Source organism: Lynx canadensis, chromosome A3, assembly GCF_007474595.2.
Source record: "Lynx canadensis isolate LIC74 chromosome A3, mLynCan4.pri.v2, whole genome shotgun sequence".
NCBI classification, from domain to species: domain Eukaryota; kingdom Metazoa; phylum Chordata; class Mammalia; order Carnivora; family Felidae; genus Lynx; species Lynx canadensis.
The window spans coordinates 101,448,063-101,468,128 of record NC_044305.1 but is presented as its reverse complement, the minus strand read 5'-3'; the positions used below and the strand labels follow the sequence as shown (position 1 = coordinate 101,468,128).

The window sequence follows — 20,066 nt, the reverse complement described above, 5'->3', positions numbered from 1 at the left end:
CTTTTAGTATCTGAAGGATGGAGAAACTCTTTGGCAAGGGGACTTTAAAGACAAAACTATAGAATGCCATGTAAACTAAAGCTGGTTTGATACGTTTAAGAGAAGGGCTCTGTCCACGTTACACACTAATGTGACTGTATGTGAGTTAAGTGTTTAGTCAGGGCCGGCCCCAGGGACCCAGACTGCACAGAGGGACAATCAGCTTGAGAGGAAAGGCATTGCAAGTGACCCTGGAGCCTGGCAGAGTGAGCCTAACTCCACAGCACACCTGGGTGTAATGGTTAATTTCATGTGTCAACTTGGCTACACCATTGTACTCAGTTTTTCGTCAAACACCAGCCAAGATGTCATGGTGAGGTATATTTTAGATGAGATTAATATCTAAAGCAATAGACTTTGAGTAAAGTAGATTATCCTTCATAACATGGGTGGGCCTCATCCAATCAGTTGAAGGCCTTAACAGAAAAGGCCGAGGTCTCCCAAGGAAGAAGGAATTCTGCTTCTAAACTGTGTTGCGACCAGAACATCAACTCTTCCCTGAGTCTCCAGCCTGCCAGCCTGCCTTAAAATTTTCAGACTGGCCAGTCCCTGCCATCACATGAGCCAGTCCTTAAAATAAGTCTCTTTCTTACTCTCTGTCTCTACACACACAGACACACACACACACAGACACACACACACACACACACACACACGCATATGCTCACTTCCTATTGTTTCTGTTTCTCTGGAGAACCCTGGCTAATCCAGGAGGTGACTTACCCACCGGGTCCAGTTTTCCCCATGACACACATCCAGTGAGCTAGTGGGTTTTGGGCTTTGAGAAAAGGAGAAGTGTAACATCAAAGGGAAAACCACGGCACAGAGGCCCCACAGCTCTTTGAGGAGCAACCCCTCTGAAATGAGTTTCCTTGCTGGCCAGAGAGGAGACAAACCTGATGGAGAGATGTGTAGAAGGCCTCCATGAATGCTGGCAGGCAGTGAGTGAGCAGTGGGGAGCAGTGGCAGCCCACAAAACAGGACCACGTGAGCAGGGTGTGGGTCTGAGCAAGGCAGCCCCTTCGTTCTTCAAACTATAGAGGAAAGAAACTTAACCAGAACTGCAGACTGGCCAAGCCTAGGGAGCATGGGGACTATACCTGTGAGCAACCCAGGAATTTTTGTGCAAGACTGTGTTAGAAGCACTGAGTGTTGAGCGTTGTAACATTACCATCAGTGGGGCTTTACTTTGAGGTCACTTGCTAGTGGGGTTTGCCTGGTGCTAAATTGATTGATAGTATTCTGGTACAAAGAAGCTACTTACAAATTCATTGTCGTGAGATTGTCTAGAAAAATGGAATCAGGTTCTCAGCAATACAATCTCCTCCCGGGTTAAGCAGAATCAAGTCAGTTTCTTGTGACTTCTCAGAGACTTTAAACAAATGTGCTTGGGGAGCCTGGTTGGCTCAGTCGGTTAAGCGTCCAACTTTCGGCTCAGGTCATGGTGGCTCGTGGGTTCCAGCCCCACATCTGCTCCGTGCTGACATCTCAGAGCCTGGAGCCTGCTTCAGATTCTGTGTCTCCCTTTCCCTCTGCCCCTTCCCTACTCACGTGCATGCTCTCTCTCTCTCTTCCTCTCTCTCTCTCAAAAATAAATAAGCATTAGCACAAGCAGCGCAGAGAGAGAGGGGACACACAGAATCCAAAGCAGGCTCCAGGCTCTGAGCTGTCAGCACAGAGCCCGTCATGGGGCTGGAACTCACGAACTTCACGATCATGACCTGAGCCAAAGTCCATCCTTAACTGACCGCCACCCAGGCACTTCCAACCCCACAAAAATTTAAACATGCTTTTCCTGGGGCACCTGGGTGGCTCAGTTGGTTAAGCGGGCCGACTTCGGCTCAGGTCATGATCTCGCGGTCCGTGAGTTCGAGCCCTGCGTCGGGCTCTGTGCTGACAGCTCAGAGCTGGCAGTCTGTTTCAGATTCTGTGTCTCCCTCTCGCTGACCCTCCCCTGTTCATGCTCTGTCTCTGTCTCAAAAATAAATAAAACGTTAAAAAAAATTTTTTTTTAAACGTGCTTTTCCCTATTACTCCCCAACCTTTCGGCTTCTTTTGTTTGCAGACAAATCCCTTAGTCTGATGTGGAAGGCTCTTTTCTTTGCAGTCTGGCCCCCTCCTCTCTAGGCATGTCCCTCACACTTTCTGTACAGTGATGGGCTTCTTCAGCCAAACTCCCCCCTTCCTGAACCCATCAAGTCCCAGCCCATCTTTATTCACTGAAGAGGCTTTGTTGTGTTGTTATGACAATAAAGGCCTATGTCCACAGGTCTCTTCCTAGCATGTGCACAAAGGGCCTTCTGGATTTATATAAGAAAAGTGAGGAGCTACTAAGTTCTTTGAGGCCCTTATACCTCTGAGAAACTGAAATCTGAACTAAGAACCAGTCATAGCAGCCAGGGTTGATATTGAAAGGGCTTTTCTGAAAGTTTCCTTTCTGTATGATTTTTGGTTATTTATAGGCTTTGGTTATGCAGAGGACCAATTAGAGTTCCTCCTTTAGCCACACAGACAAGCAAAAGCAAAGCAAGCAAAGCAAAGCAAAGCAAAAGCAAAGCAAAGCAAAGCAAAACAAAACAAAACAAAACAAAAAGAGTCTCTGGTATTTCCATAAGTGAGAGAAATAGACTCAAATGCCTGTGAAGAATGGTCGGTACCATGTGGTTAGGCTGGCCGGGAGTTAAGTAGATACATTGATGACCTGTTACAGTACTACAGTTCAAGAGTTTCCTTTCAGAGAGAACATTCTTTCTCTGCCATCCCTCCAAGAACCCTTAGTTGGGGGTTTGTCTCTTCTCCTCCCTGCTGAGCTCAGCAGTTTATGGCTACCTATTGCACATTCAAGTTCATGGTGTACTGGCCTTTAAAGTTAAAAAAAAAACAATTCTGAGGAATGTGGGAGACCAGAGCTATATATAAAAAACTGCCTTGGAGCTCCTGGGTGGCCTCAGTCCGTTAAGCCCTCCGACTTCAGCTCAGGTCATGATCTCACGGTTGAGAGTTCGAACCCCATGTCAGGCTCTGTGCTGACAGCTTGGAGCCCGGAGCCTGCTTTGGATTCTATGTCTCCCTCTTCTCTCTGCTCCTCCCCTGCTCACCTTCTGTCTGTCTGTCTGTCTGTCCTCTCTCTCTCTCTCTCTCAAAATAAACATTTAAAAAATGTTTTTAAATGCCTCTCTGTCTACCTTCTTTTCAGAACCAAGATCAAGATTCTTCTATTAAACAACACTTTTGGGGCGTCTGGGTGGCTCAGTTGGTTAAGGGTCCAGTTGCGGCTCAGGTCATGATCTCACGGTTTGTGAGTTCAAGCCCTGTGTCAGGCTCTGTGCTGACCAGCCCAGAGCCCGATTTCTGGCTTTGGATTCTGTGTCTCCCTCTCTCTCTGCCATTCCCCCTGTTCACGTTCTCTCTCAAAACTCAATAAACGTTAAAAAAATAAATAAATTTAGGGGCGCCTGGGTGGCGCAGTCGGTTAAAGCGTCCGACTTCAGCCAGGTCACGATCTCGCGGTCCGTGAGTTCGAGCCCCGCGTCAGGCTCTGGGCTCATGGCTCAGAGCCTGGAGCCTGTTTCTGATTCTGTGTCTCCCTCTCTCTCTGCCCCTCCCCGTTCATGCTCTGTCTCTCTCTGTCCCAAAAATAAATAAACGTTGAAAAAAAAAAATTAAAAAAAAAAAATAAAAAAATAAATAAATAAATTTAAACAGCACTTTTGCCCCCTAATTTAGCAATGAGGGAGAGGTCATCAGTGAGGTGGCCGAAGGGCCATCTCCTCCACCTCACAGTCTGGCTTTTCCAGGTCCTGCCCGTTCTCCAGAACAAACTGGTAAATAAAGGCACGGCTCCTCCAGGCCCCACCCACTAGCAGCCAGGCCACAGCCGCTTCTGCCTTTGGGGTTTCAGAAAAGCAGTACAGATCAGAGCCACTCTTGGCCTCTCTGAGTGAAACTGGGGGGCTGGGCTCCGAGGTCAGGTGATTGTCACCCACTGGAAACACAATTACCAAGCCAACAGGAAGAGCTTATCATCAGCACACACTACCTGCTTCTCGAATTCAGGCCCTGCCAGGAAGCTGCTTTCAAAGAGAAATAAGGGAGCTGTGGAGTGCCGGCAAGCGGAAAGTATGGTAACATCTTCTCACCTCCAAGTGCAGCCGCGGGAGAGGAAGCCTGTGTCCAAGGACAGAGCAGAGGGGCAGACTTAGCGGGCGGACAGCGGAACGCGGCTGGTGGAGGAAGGGTGAGGCATGGGCTGGCACTGGCCTTTACCCAGCAGCTCCCTTCCCTCCAAGTCGTCCAGACTCGGCACTCAGAGGAGGGCGTGAGAGCCTACGGTTCCCAGCCAGAGAACAAGTCCAGGCAAACACTGCTCGTTCAACCCATTCGCTTATTCACTTGTCATTTAGCTGATATTTACCGAGATCCTATCATGTGCCTGCTCGGGCACAGGTGCTGTGGGATGGCAGTCAGCCAGAGGGCCCCCACGCCGGTGGGGGCAGCAGGAGACCAGGACAGCACCACCCAGTCACCAGCCAGTCAGGATTACCTCTTGCCTTCTTCATTTTCCAGCTACCGGTGCTATTTCGATTCCACCCAGGAAAATGGCACTGACTGACTCATGATCAAGATTGTGAACGCTGAATTATTTTTCTAGTCCTGGATCAGCACTGATTCAAACTCTTTTCACCAGCCAACTGCACTCGTTTCAATATTTTTTTATGTTTATTTATTTTGAGGGGGGGAGGGGCAGAGAGAGAGGGAGACGGAGAATCCCAAGCAGGGCTCTGTGCTGTCAGCGCAAAGCCTGACGCGGGGCTCGAACCCATGAACCACGAGATCATGACCTGAGCCAAAGTCGGACGCTCAACCGACTGAGCCCCAGGTGCCCCCCGACTGCACTCATTTGAGAGAAAATTAATGGGAATTATTCTATAACCAATAGAATAGAGGCAGGGAGGGTAAGTGTTTATTTTCCCTGCGGTGCACATTCAAAAAGATAACCAAGAATTAATAATGTCCCTAATACCATTAGTGCCTTGGCTTTGATCAAATAAATGGACAAGTGATAGGAAGTAAAAAGGCAGGGAGGAAAGGAGACGTGGAGCTTACTAAGAAAGAAGTCAGGAACTTGCCAGAGAGACTCAGTGCCACTGTGAGTGAAGCAGATAGAATTAATAATGCTACCGTCCTGGACCTCTCGTAACCACTGTGCCAAAGGTTATATAGATCTTTCTGAAAACTGGTGAGCAGAGATAACAGCTGCTCGTTCTCCAAATCTCAGCAACAAGCTTCAGAACGTGGAAGCCAGCAATTATGCAATGTGCCCAAAGAGGCACCAAAATGATAATAGAAAGACACACCGTATTTTCTTTTTTTCCTAATTTTTGTTTTTAATCTTTATTTTTGAGAGAGAGATGAGAAACAGAGCGTGAGCAGGGGAGGAACAGAGAGAGGAGGAGACACAGAATCCGAAGCAGGCTCCAGGCTCTGAGCTGTCGGCACAGAGCCCGACGCGGGGCTCGAACCCACGAACTGCGAGATCATGACCTGACCTGAGCCCGAAGTCGGACGCTTAACCGACTGAGCCACCCAGGCACCCCAAGACACATTATATTTCTATTTTACATTTTGGCTCTCGAGAGAATAAAATCTTAGGACCGGAAGCACCCAGAAAAGCCATCTTAAATTGGTATTTAGCTACAAATGTATTTTATTGTGTATTTACAGACATCTCAGGAAGGGAATTCCACAGCTTCCTGGATAAATCACTCCACTGTTTAATAACTTCTTTAACTTTCCCTAAATCCACTCTCCTGGGTTTATTTATATGCTCTGGTTTGTGATCAGGAGTGTTAGTATTCTCTGCTTTCACAATTCAGCGTCCCCAGTGAGACAACCCTCCAGTGGGCAATATGAGACTCTCAAGCAGTGGGATCTGTGGGAGAAGGTGGTACAGGTGAATTGGGAAGGAACTAAACACAAGGCTGGCTGACTGGACGGACAAATGGAAACTTCTCTGTCAACAGCACATAGCAGAACTCTTGCCTTGAGATACAGCGAGTCCTCCTGCTCAGGAATCTTTTGTGTTGTTTCTTCTCTTTGGTTCATTTGAACTATATATTTTTACATTTATTTATTTTAGAGAGGAGAGAGAGAGAGAGAGAGAGAGAGAAAGACTGCAAGTGGGGGAGGGGCAGAGAGAGGAAGAGAGCAGGAGCCCAAGCAGGCTCCGCACAGTCAGCGTGGAGCCTGAGGCAGGGTTCAAACTCTCAAACTGCAAGATTATGACCTGAGCCGGAATCCGACGCTCAACCCAGTGAACCACCCAGGCACCCCTGAACTATATTTTTTAATGTCCAGGGTGTTTAAAACCTGTTTAAATGTCATTGGTCCCCTGCCTCTCTAGTGCAGCCCCTTGTTTCTCAGGCTACGCCAATGAAAGAAAATCAAGGGTCTGGGTTATAGCCCAAGAGATTGACCTGTTACCGCCTACCCAATCTTCTGGTAACTCCAGCTCCCTAGTTGGCCATGCAAAGGCCCCACCCAGAGTTCTTCCTCTCCTCAGTATCAGACGTTTGTTGTTTTGTTCAGCCAGCATCCATCCCCCCATCTGCTGATAGAGGAACTCTGATTTCCCTGTAGGAACGCACCCCTCTCCCACCCACTGAATGCTGTCTTGAGGGGCTTGCTGACCAAGGGGCCCTGCCCTTCTCCAGCTGAGAAGGGACTCATAATCCAAGCTCGGTCAAAGATCCCTCTCTCCAAGGAAGGTGAACTTTGACAGTGTGACTCCGTGGAAAAAAATGACTGAGGTGCTCTCTCCTGATGACTTATCTCTAAGAGCCTGTCCGTGGGGATCTCCTTTCTCGAGTCCCCCCAAACCGCCACAGTTCCTGTACTTTCAGAGACTTGGTTGTTCATTCAGCCTTTCCTTTAATTCTGTGAGCTATCCAATATCCACATCCTTCTTGCGTGTGACCTGAGGGTCAGGTCCTAAAGACAGTGGCAAGGCAAATCACATAGAACTGAGACCACCCTATATAAGGAGATATTCTGCAGCAGTGAAAAGAACAAGCAAACAAGGAAGCTGTCTTTGAGCTGAAATTAAAAGATCCCCAAGATATATACCTTTTAAACTTCTTATTGCATAAAATTTCAAACATATACAAAGGTAGACAAAATAGCACAATGAAAGGCCATAGACATACTTCCAGCTTCAAAGACCCTTAAACTCATGGCCAATCTTTTTCCATCTATACGCTTACCTACTTCCAACCCTTCCCTCCAGATTATTTTGAAGCAAATCTCAGACTTCATATCGTTTGACCCACAAATATTTTAACATACGTATCTCTTAAACAGAACTATGATACTATTACATTATCTAAAAATTAATTCTTCAGTGTCATTATATTGAGTTCAGATTTTCCTCATTTCTCATTTCCCATCCTCTGCACCCCCCCCCCACTGTTTGTTTGTTAGTTTGTTTATTTGTTTGTTTTTGTATGTTTTACCAGCCTCCAAATAAGGTACTATGTCTGGAGTCCCCAAGACCACTCCTAGGTTCGGTGATTCATTAGGAGGACTCACAGGACTCAGCATATGGTCATACTCATAGCTATAATTTATTACAAAGAAAGGACACAAGCAACATCAGCAAAGGGAAAAGGCATACAGAATGAATTCCAGAGGAATTAGAAGGAAGCTTCCAAAAGTCCTTTCCCAAAGGAGCCACACACGATGCACTTAATTCCTCCAGCATCGAATTAGGACAACACATGTGAAATGTCTGTCAGAGAAACTCACTAGAGACTCCGTGACTGTGGATTTTACTCAGGGCTGATCATATATGGGCACCCACTGCTTGGCATGTACCAAAATTCCAGACTCCCAGTAGGAAAGCAGGTATTCAGCACAAATTACATTGTTTTTATAGTTTATGCAAAGTGAGACATTCTTATTAGGGAATGGTGAGAACCCACCCCAATCTAAGTTCCCAGATGCCAGCCAAGGGCCATCCTTGCAAGCAGGCGTTTTTAGGGTAGCAGGCTCAGGCCTGCTGTGTTAACTCTTTTCTCCACAGGTGCTCACACTGCAACTGATTGACACCTCTTAAATCTCTTTTATTTTATTTTTTTAAGTTTATTTATTTTGAGAGAGAGAGAGAGCGCGAGCATGTGTGCATGCGCCAGCAGGGAAGGAGCAGAAAGAAAAGAGAGAGAAGGAAAGAGAGAATCCCAAGCAGACCCCACATGATGAGCACGGAGCCTCATGGGGAGTTTCAACGCAGGGCTCAAACTCACAAAAGGTGAGATCACAACCTGAGCCGAAATCAAGAGTTGGACACTCAACTGACTGAGCCACCCAGGTGCCCTCTTGATCTCTTTTAATCTACAGGATCACCCCCATCTCTTTTTACCCCTTGTAATTTGTTTGTTGTTTCTCATAGTTCAGATTTTGCTTATTGCATCCCCGTGGAGTTAGTTGAAATATTCCTCTGTCCCTTGTCTTTCCCATGAACCGGTAGTTATATCTATAGGCTCGATGCAATTTAGGATTGGTTTTTTAACATTTCTTTGGTAGCAAGATGACTTCATAAGTAGTACCATATAGTTTTATCCGGTGGTATATTACATATGGTTGTCTATCTATTGTGATGCCACTGCCTGGCTCTAGGGTCTACACCCATTAATTCATCAGAGGTACAAAACGGCAGAATTCTAATTCTATCCTTACTTCTTCATTAGTAGAATACTTCTATAAAGAGAAGCCTCCCTCATCATGTTTGATTACTCAGTGGTATAGTTTGTACTGAAATGCTGATTCACACCCTCCCCCACCTTTTCCAGTTAAAAAAATTTTTTTAATGTTTATTTTTGAGAGAAAGAGAGAGAGAGAGAGAGAGAGAGAGTGGGGAAGGGCAGAGAGAGAGGGAGACACAGAATCCAAAGCAGGCTCCAGGCTCTGAGCTGTCAGCACAAAGCCCGACGCGGGGCTCAGACCCAGGAACTGTGAGATCATGACCTGAGCCAAAGTAGGATGCTTAACTGACTGAGCCACCCAGGCACCCTAAATTTTTTTTAATGTTTATTTGTTTTTGAGAGAGAGACAGAGCACAAGCAGGGGAGGAGAGGCAGAGAGAAAGGGAGACACAGAATCCGAAGCAGGCTCCAGGCTCGGAGCTGTCAGCACAGAGCCCGACGTGGAGCTCGAACTCATGAACTGTGAGATCATGACCTAAGCCGAAGTCAGATGCTCAACTGACTGAGCCACCCAGGTGCCCCCATTTGATGATTTATTCAACAGTATAAAAAGGCAACCCACAGAATGGGAGAAAACATGTGTAAGCCACGTATCTGATAAGGGATCTGGATTAATATCCAGAATATACAGAGGCCTCCTAAGATTCAACAGCCAAAAAATTGAACAACCTGACTCAAAAACAAGGAAAGGACTTGAATAGATATTTTTCATAAAACGGTGTATGAATGAATGCCCATTAAGCACATCAAAAGACGCTTAAAATCACTATCGTTAGGGAAATGCAAACCAAAACTACAAGAGGACACCACCTGACACCCATTAGTATGACCGCTACCAAAAACCCAGAAAATAACAAGTGTTGACAAGCATGGGGAGAAATTAGAACCCTTATGCGCTGTTAGTGGAAATGTAAATTGGTGCAGCCGTTATGGAAAACAGTGTGGAGGTTCCTCCAACACTTGAAATAGAATGACCGTATGATCCAGCAATTCCACTTCTGGGTATATACACAAAAGAACTGAAAGCAGGGTCTCAAAGAGATATCTGTGCACTCATGTTCAGAGAAGCCTTATTCACAATAGTTACAATGTGAAATGGACGAGCAAAATGTGTTATATACATACAATGGAGTATTATTCAGCCTTAAAAAGGAAGGGGATTCCAGGGTGCCTGGGTGGCTCAGTTAAGCGTCCGACTTCAGCTCAGGTCATGATCTCGTGGCACGTGAGTTCGAGCCCTTTGTTGGACTCTGTGCTGACAGCTCGGAGCCTGAGGCCTGCTTCGGATTCTGTGTCTCCCTCTCTCTCTGCCCCTCCCCTGCTCACTGTCTCAAAAATAAATAAACATTTTTTTTAAAATTTTTTTAAAAAGGAAGGGAATTCTGACACATGCTAACAACATGGATGAACCTTGACAATATCATGCTAGTTGAACTAAGCCAGACACAAAAGACAAGTACTGTATGATTCCACATCTATGAGGTACTTAAATAGCCAAAATCATATAGACAGAAAGTAGAATGATGATTTCCTGGGGCTGAGGTGAGGGGTGCGAGTTATTGTTCCATGGGTATAGAGTTTTAGTTTTACAGATGAAAAGAGTTTTGGAGATGGATGGTGGTGATGGTTGCCTAACACTATGAGTATATTTAAACCCCACTGAACTATAGCCTTAAAAATGGTTAAGATGTTAAATTTTATGTTCTGTGCATTTTACCACAATTTTTAAAATTGGAAAAGAAAATTACTTGGGAGTTCTTAACCAGTCTGAAGCCCAGGCTGCACCTCTGACCAATTAATTACATCAGATTTTTGCGGGTGGGATGCAGGCATTTGTGTTTTGTTTTGTTTTGTTTTTTAAAGCTCCCGTAATAATCCCCAGGCTGCCTGGGTGGCTCAGTCGGTTAAGTGACCGACTCCTGATTTCGGCTCAACCCGTGATCTCACGGTTTCATGGATTAGAGCCCCACATCGGGCTCTGTGTGCTGACTGCGCAAATGGAACCTGCTTGGGATTCTCTCTCTCCCTCTCTGCCCCTCCCCCACTCGCGCTCTGTCTCTCTCAAAATAAATAAACTTAAAAAAAAAAAACCTTTTCCAATAATCCAAGTGGTCAAAGCTGAATCCCTACACACTACTGGAAAATAGATGTCACGTCTTCCTTCTCAAGCTCTTTAGAAACAACTGTGTGAAATGTTGTATAGGATCTCTGGTATGTTAAAAAAATTATGAAAGCTTGTATCATTTAAATATTTATTCCTCTTGTATCTTTTTTTCCACCCTTTCCCCCTTTTCTTCTTTCCCTTTTCCTCCCTTCCTTTCTTCCAAGTATACCTAATTGAATTTGTGTAAGTTCAGTGTTTGTATGATGCTCTGTCCCTCCAACAATTTGTTTTCCAAAGCAGAGATTTGTGCCTTCCCTGCCCTTCCTCCCTCCAATTTTTATCTTGTCTCAAGATCTAGTTCCAGCCCCTAACTCACCACCCTCTTCCCTTCCTTTAACTTTCATTCCAGAGGTATGAACATATGAATGAATATAGTTCCCACCTAAATAACATGCCTGGGACTTGCCTTAATTTCTAGCATTCCTAAGATGGGTGTGTTCAAGTCCCTCTGGAATCCTCACTTTCTCATATTATTGCATACAGTTGGGTACTCAGGGCTTAGTAAGATATGCCAGCCGGTTGAAGAGAAGAAGTCTTCTTTGGGTTCTTTGAGAATCGGTGTGGTAAGGTTAGTTGTTGTCAGAGCTGGGTGTGAAAAGCAGGACACTTTAGGGGAGGTGGAAAGATGAAGGGCTCAGTGCACCAGGCTCCATGCAAGACCCTAGAGACCCAGTTATGAAAGGGACAGCACCTGCCCTAAGGAAATCACAGTCTAAAGGGGACCTAGGTAATTAAACAGGTGATTAAAATGCCTTAGAATAAGCTCTGTGCTAGAGGTGAGCTAGAGGTGGATTTTATGGAAACTAAAGGAACCAAAACTATCATGAGGAAATGAGGGAGAAGTCAGGAAGGCTTCCTGTAGGAGGCCTTAAATTTTAACTTATTTTTAACTTAAAAAATGCACAGGTAACATAGATTCACTGTTGCAAATCAGAGTGAATTTAGAAAGAACACTTCAGATAAACATAAACAACTTTTTGAAGATGTTCTAACTTGTGCCGTGTTGGAGGGAGTTGTGAGACCGAATGTATGATCACCCCCTTGTACACGGTGCTATCCCAGGAAGCCATGCTTGGTGACAAGCACCTGAAAATTCTGACCTAGTGCTGTGCTGAAATCAGTGCTCTGCAAAGAAGCAGGTCCCTGGAGATGCAAGAGGGGGAAGACTGGATCCCAGTCATAGGAGGAGCTCCCCTCCGTTCTCTGATGGTTGGCAACAAAAGTTACCCAACCAATGAAAACACTGAGGGGTCTTGCTGTTTGGGGTGTGGCTTGCGCCCCATGTGACTTTTCATTGCATGTATCCCGGAAGCATCAAAGCCCCGTGTCAGGCTCCGCCCTAGGTGTGGAGCCTGCTTAAGATTCTCTCTCTCTCTCTTTCTCTCTCTCTCCCTCTGCCCCTCCCCCACTCATTCTCTGTCCCTCTCCCTCTCTATCTCTCTCTCTCTCTCAAAATAAATATATTTTTAAACAGTCTCCTTCCTGGTTGCACAGATCTGTCAAAAATTAGAAAATACTGAATTGTCCACTTAAAATAGGTGAATAGGTGAATGTGAATTATATCTCAATAAAGCTACTAAAAAAGGGAAAAGCCTCCCTCCTAATCTCTTACCCTTGTGCCTTGGCCACCCTGTTTGTTTTCCCAGAAACAAAAACTTTGACCAGTTTTCTTCTTCCAGAGATATAGAGATACAGAAATAGAGGCATAGAAATATATACATATATTTCTTTCCTTTTTTTTTTTTTAGCAGGAAAAGGTTGTACCTTCTCCCTCTTTTGAATACAAAACTCTTGAGAGACAGATAGAGTCCAGCTGCCAGGACAGTAGATGTACCTGCCGTGTGGCCATTGAAGGGAGGGGCAGGCAGGCACCAGAGCTGTAAGCTGGGTTACTAGGCAGGGTGAGCAGAGTTGAGGCTGTATTGATGTAAGGATGGAAGACAGAGGAAACCAGAGACTGCAAGGAAGCCTTTGCTTAGCTTGGAACCCAGGCTCCCTGGTCTTTTGCCACCATAAAAGGTGACCAACATATCCCAGTTTGCACAGGACTTTCTATTTTATTTTATTTTGTTTTATTTTATTTTATTATTTTTTAAAAAATTGTAATGTTTATTTATTTTTAAGAGAGAGAGAGACAGACAGAACGTGAGCAGGAGAGGGGCAGAGAGAGAGGGAGACACAGAATCTGAAGCAGGCTCCAGGCTCTGAGCCATCAGCATGGAGCCCGATGTGGGGCTCAAACCCACGAACCATGAGATCATGACGTGAGCCGAAGTCAACGCTTAACTGACTGAGCCACCCAGGTGCCCCTTATTTTATTATTTTTTTTTAAATGTTTGTTTGTTTTGAGAGAGAGAGAGAGAGAGAGAGGGAGGGAGGGAGGAGGCAAGTAGGGGAGGGGCAGAGAGAGAGGGTGAAAGAGAGAATCCCAAGCAGGCTCCACACTGTCAGCACAGAGCCCAATGCGGGGCTCGATCTCATGAATCGTGAGATCATGATCTGAGCCAAGATCAAGAGTCAGATGCTTAACCAACAAAGTCACCCAGGCACCCCAGGACTTTCTATGTTAAAACAGGAAGTCCCAACTCCCAGAAAATCCCCCAGTCCCAGAATATTAAATCATCCTGGTAAGTTGATTCCCCTTCTTTTCTCCCCAGGAAATGGTGAGTTTTATTTTATCTTTTCTAGGTAGAGGCTTGATTTGTTCTTGAATGTCCCAGGGTGGAGAAAGGGTAGGAGGAAGCACAGAATGTAGAGGTCTATTCCGTGTAATCTTCTCCCTCATTCTCATCTCCACCATCAACAGAGACAGCAGCAACAGAGACAACAGAGACAGCAGAACTGAACTTGGAGGCCAGATTTTCTTCAAGTTTCTTTGGCTCAGGTGCAGATCAGGGAACTCGATCCATTTTGCCGTCTTTCCTATGTGACTCCTTCCAGTGGTCTTTCTTCCCTCATCTCCTGAACCACAGCTGGAGTTCCCACTTTGACCTTTCGGGACATTCACCTCATGTACTTCAAGTTCATCTTTCCATGGTGGTCTTTTCTCAGATGGTTGAGCAGGAACCCCCCCGCCCCCCCCAGTAGGGGATTGCTGCGGCGTCTGAGCTCTGAGATGGAGCAGGAGGGCTAGAACTTCACTGCATTCGAACATTCTGCTTCCAGAGGCTGTTCAGGTTTGGGAGGTTTCGAAGTTGGAGAGTGACAGTCTTCCTCTTGATTGTTTTCTAGAGACTTCTCATGCTCTGTTCTTTGTGCATGTCTGCCAAATGGGGCTAAGTTCCCAGTCCATGATGACTCACTTCCTGTCCTCAACCGTTCCCCTTCTTGAGTTTCTTCACCTTGCCATCTTGGAATCTCTCCCAAGGCTGACATTCTAGTTTTGCTTCATCCAGCTGACATTCCTCTGTTCCTTCTCTCTCCTGCCCCTTCTGTAGCCACTCTTCCACTTCTCTAGCACCTATGTCGACAGGCTTTGCCATCCCATAGGCTGTTCAAATGGACTGTGCGCTGCTGGCAGAGGAATTAGCCTCCTTGGAAGTACCCCACGGCCGTTGACTCAGATTGTTGGGGGGACCTGTGTGCCTAAAGGCATCATGCTTATAACTATCCTGAGACCAATAATCTCTGGAGCCCCATGACCCATCATCTCCTCTGTCATATCTGTTTTCATAGCGGTCCCTTCTTCCTCAGTGGATATCATCCCTATGGTGCCAACTACCAAATGCTCTTCTGTCCTGCCTATCCTGGAATCATAGCTTCCGTCATAGTCTCCGGTGCTTCCGTCGTCATAGTGATACAGTGATGCCAGCCCCTTATCAATCCATATCCTGGTGCGGGCCATGACGGTACCACATCCCAATGCCCATCACAATACTGGCCTGCATCATAACAGTCCTGACATTTGTCTCCAAAGCTATCATCACCTCTTCTAGGCAGATTGTCATCAAAGCTGTCTGTTGCAAGATGGGCCCTCCAGTGTGTATCTGTTTTGTCAGAATCCTGATTTCTGTCTCCACCCCAAAAATGGCCATTCCTGTTTTTAGCCTGCGTTTGAGCAGCGACATCCCCTCAGATTCTCCTGTTACATAGAGACTCTTCATTTGAGGCTCAGGGCACTGAGCAAGGAATTCAAACTCAGGTTCTCAAACTTAGCATAACCAAAATCTCTGAACCTCTCTGGGTTCACATGGTAAAGGTACAGCAGCAGTGATATCGAATCCTCCAAAGAATTCCTTAATGGAGTCTTCTGTCACAGCACAGGGCAAGTTCCCTAGAAAAACAGTGCAGGTGGCAATTTGGGAAGATGGGCCTGCTTGATATTGGGTTCCTGAGCAGCCCTTGGAGCAGTGGGCAGATAGAATGGTCAATTGGAGGAATCCTATACATATGGTCATCATGGCTGTGTCGAGTGGTTGAAATATCTCCTTCCGGGTTATCTGTCTCCTCAGCCCAGCCGACTGGTCTGGGAACATAGGTGCTTCCTCCACCAGTTCCCCATCTTCGGCCACAAAGTCTGTTAAGGAGACAGTCTTCCCCTTCTTACTCTTTTTTTGCTGGGGCTGTCACATTGGGAGAGGGAGAGCGATTGGCCCATTTATGATTATGAAATGCCCCCCTTTCTTTTTTAGTAATCTTTCGTGCCTTAAACTTGTCATTACCATAGACTGGGAGAAAACACTTGCAAAAGATATACCTAAGAAATGACTGTTATCCAAAATATACAGAGAACTCTTAAACTCGACAAAGAGAAAAAGAATAACCCAATAAAAAAATAGGCAAAAGACCTGAACAAACACCTCACTAAAGAAGATATACAGGGACGCCTGGGTGGCTCGGGTGGCTGAGTATCCAACTTTGGCTCAGGTCATGATCTCACGGTTCATGGGTTGGAGCCTCACATCGGCTCTCTGCTGTCAGTGTGGATCCTGCTTTCGGATCCTCTGTCCCCCTTCTCTCTGCACCTCCCACGCTTTTGCTCTCTCTCAAAAATAAATAAACATTAAAAAAAAAAAGAAGATATATAGATGGCAAAGTAAGCATATAAAAACGTGCTCAAATTATGTGTCATTAGGGAAACGCAAATTAAAACGAGATACCATTATATACCTATTAGAACAGCTAAAATCCAAAACAATGACAATACCAAATTCTGGCAAGGGTGAGGAAGCAGAACAACAGAAACTCTAAATCGTTGCTGGTGGGAATATAAAACGGTACAGCCACTTTGGACGACAGTTTGTTCGTTTCTTACAAAACTAAATAAACTCTTACCTTTTACCCAGTGGAGTTGAAAACTTATGCCCACACAAGAACTTGCACATGGATGTTAACAGCAGCTTTGTTAATGATTGCCAAAACCTACATGCAACCAAGATGTCCTTCGGTAGGTGAATGGATAAATAAACTGTGGTCCATCCAGACAATGGAATATTATTCAGCACGAAAAAAGAAGCGAACTATTTATCGAACCATGAAATGACACGGAGGAAACAACAGCATGTAGGATATTAATCATAATTATTTTCATAGCTGATAGATTTTTTGTTCAAATGCTAAACCCTGTGTACGAATAATTGTAGGAGCTCTATATGTTTTCCTTCTCCAGAGATCATTTAACTTCCTCCTGGCAGAAAGAATAGGGGCAGGTCACCCTAATCCAATAAGGGTATATAGTATTTTGAGGCTACTTTTTTAAGGCAAGGTATTTCCACTTTATCTTTATTTCCATCTGCAGACTGTCCAGAGTCTCTGCTGGAGGTGTTTTTCAGAGTTCCCACTTCTTGCTGGGCTTTGGCTTCTGTTTTTTGACTCCCTAAGCCTGATGAGACCATTTCACTTGTCAGCCTATTATCTCCTTCTTTCTGCTCAGGCTTTTGATACCTTACCTGCATGGTGCATGGCTAAGGAACCAGCAAATGCCTTGGTGGGAAAAGGGGGTGGAATATTAACTCACTTTTCAATAATTCTCTTTTCTCTGAAATCTGAGCCCTTCCAATCCTGGCTCTCTTGTTAGCCCTGAACTCCACGTTGTGTTCTGCCTTGAGACTCCTAAAAGCTCCCTAAGATGCGCCTCTCTGCTTGGGTCTAGGTCCTGCACTTTTTGCTTATAATTTCAGCAAATGTCTCAGGGGGGAATGATGGAGAATGTCACTCTGATCTCATATTTTCTTTCTTTCCTATTCTTAGCCCTTTGAGTCCTAGATGCCTTGGTTGCTTTCTGATACCTTCAAAGGTTTTTGTTTTTTTTTTTTTAATCTAATTTACCATCATTCTCAGTGAGAGATGTGGTCTAAAACCAGCTCTTAGATCAGAGCTGGAAGCATTTGACCAAATACTGATAGCTAAGATACAGTTTTCAGTCTGGCCCACTCATAAAATTATATGTGGTATGAGGATTTGATTCTCCCATCATTTTTCTTTATTTGAACCATGTAGAACACTTGCTCTTAGAGGATACTATGTTTTTTTGGGTTTTATTTGACAGGAATGAATTTTATCTATATATATATATATATATATATATATATATATATATGCAACTTACTTTTTCTCTGTTGCTTATAACAATTAAAATAGTATTACTTGGTGCCAATTCAATAAACACAAATGTGGGGTGCCTGGGTGGCTCAGGTGGTTAAGTGTCTGCCTCTTGAATTCAGCTCAGAGAGAATTCCAAACAGGCTCTGCACTGTCAGCATGGAGCCCAACGTGGGACTGGATCCCACGAACCATGAGATCATGACCTGAAGCCAAAGTCAAGAGTTCAACGCTTTACCGACTAAGCCATTCAGGCGCCCCTCCTTTTTCTCCTTAAGAGTTTAGCCTCTGAAAATCTGAGACTCACCTTTTTTTTAGAGGAAAGGCATGTATAACTGGACACTGGACATATATACACACACACAGCCCATATACATTTGCATGTGTGGGTATATATGTAGGGATTTGTTTCTGCGTTTATGTGCACATGCCTGCAGATCCCACTTTTGGAAAGATCTCCAAGGGGACCAGAAACGATCGTTTATATCTGTCCAGGACTGGACTGAACTGTGTAAATTCAGGAGTTGATAATTATCAGTTACTATCCCGCTGAAGCCTCAACGCATTTCTTTAGACTCAGTCACTCAGATAAGGGAACTCATGGTGGGTGTGGTAGAATAAAGCATGGTCTCAAATCTTCTCTGCCTTGCGGTAGTTAATACACATCTCCACTCTAGTGGTGGCCTCTTGGTATATGGCTATGCTGCTTCTCTGCCCTTTGACTTTGCACTTGGCAGCGTTGGCATACTTTGGGTCCAGGGATGTTAGCAGACATATAAAAGCAGAGGTCTGAAATATACATGTGTGGTGTTCTTCTTTACTGCTAAGTAGCGTTTCATCACAAGGCGGGAACTGCAACTTGTTTATCCATTCACTAGTTGATAGACATTTTCAGTGTTTCCAGTTTGGGAAATTAATGAGGAACCCGGCTAAACATTCACATAGAGGTCTTTGTGTGAACAAATGTTTTCATTTCTTTTGGGTAAAAACCTAGGAATGGACTGTTAAGTCTTTTGGTGAGTGTATGTCTAATTGCATAAAAAGTGGCCAAAGTGTTTCCAAAATAGTTCACCATTTTTGCCTTCAGACCAGCCACGATGAGGGGTCCAGTTCCTCTACACCATCACCAGCACTTGATACGTTTTTTCCAAATAGTATTTTTCCTAATAGATACGGAGTGATATCTACATTGTGTGTATTGCTTTGAAGCAATTGTTCATGCTAGATTCAGGCACAGATCTAACTGATGACTCTCATGCACAGCACTTGTGGTAGATTGGGTTTTTGCTCTCTGAAATCTTGTACCCATGCCCTTTGTCAGTGACTTTGCAGTTTCTCTCACAAGAGGCATATTTTCCTGCCTCATTGATACTGGGCCTGGCCATATGCTTGCCTTAGCCAATGGAATGCGAGTGGAAGTGCCAGTACTGCAGTCCTATTTTTTGTTTTTGAAAGAGAGGTGCAGAGAGGGGGGGAGGAGAATGCAAGCAGGGGAGAAGGGCAGAGGGAGAGAGAGAGAGAGAGAGAGAGAGAGAGAGAGAATCCCATGCAGGCTCCATGCTCAGTGTGGAGCCTAATAATGTAGGACTCGATCCCATGACCCTGGGATTATAACCTGAGCTGAAATCAGGAGTTGTGTACTCAACCAACTAAGCCACCTATGTGCCCAACAGTACTGCAGTTCTGACTCCAGTTTTTTTTTTTAAGTTCACTTATTTATTTTGAGAGAGAGAAAGCATGAGTGGGGTTGGGGCAGAGAGAGAGAGAGAGAGAGAGAGAGAGAGAGAGAGAGAGAAAGAGAATTCTGACACAGCACAGAGCTTGAGGTGGATCTCGAACCCACAAACCCTGAGATCATGACCGGAGCCAAAATCAAGCATTGGACACTCAACGAACTGAGCCACCAAAGCGCCCCCTGACTCCAGTTTTAAGAGGCCCTGTAATGTCCACTCATCTCTCTTGTGTTTCTGCCATGGCCAGAAGAAAAACGTGTTCTGGCTAGATCAAACCCCCAGGTGAAGGGCATGAGTTCCATATGAGTATAAATGTTTCACAAGCACAAAATCAAAAGACGCTCAAAATCATTAGCCATCAGGGAAATGCAAACCAAAAACACAATGAAATACCACAGCATACTCACAAGAAAAGCAAAAATTAAAAGACTGACAACATCAAGTGTTATTAAGGATATGGAACAACTTGGGAGTCTCGCATGCCACCGGTAGGAGTATAAAGTGAAATCACGGTGGAATAAGTTTGGTTTATTGGACATTTACACATCTTCTTTGCTTTTAAGTTTATTTATTTATTTTGAGAGAGAGTGAGAGCGGGAGAGGAGCAGAGAGAAAGGGAGGGGGAGAGAATCCCAAGCAGACTCCGCATTGTCAGCACAGAGCCCGATGCTGGGCTAGATCTCACGAATCGCGAGCAGAAACCAAGAGTCGGTCGCTTAACCAACTGAGCCACCCAGGCAGCCCTGGACATTGACACATCTTCCCTAGTGAAATTGCTAGTCAAAGCATTTGCAAAGAGAAGAATTTATATGGGTAGGCACCCAACAGAGT

General features: G+C 45.0%; 1 protein-coding gene and 1 pseudogene across 1 annotated transcript in view; both read right to left on the bottom strand.

Moving 5' to 3' along the window:
* RPIA (ribose 5-phosphate isomerase A) overlaps positions 1-20,066 on the bottom strand; it is a 72,788-nt gene that overhangs the window by 51,524 nt on the left and 1,198 nt on the right. The gene's annotated exons all lie outside the window — the stretch shown is intronic.
* On the bottom strand, positions 13,472-15,729 carry LOC115510816 (annotated as a pseudogene).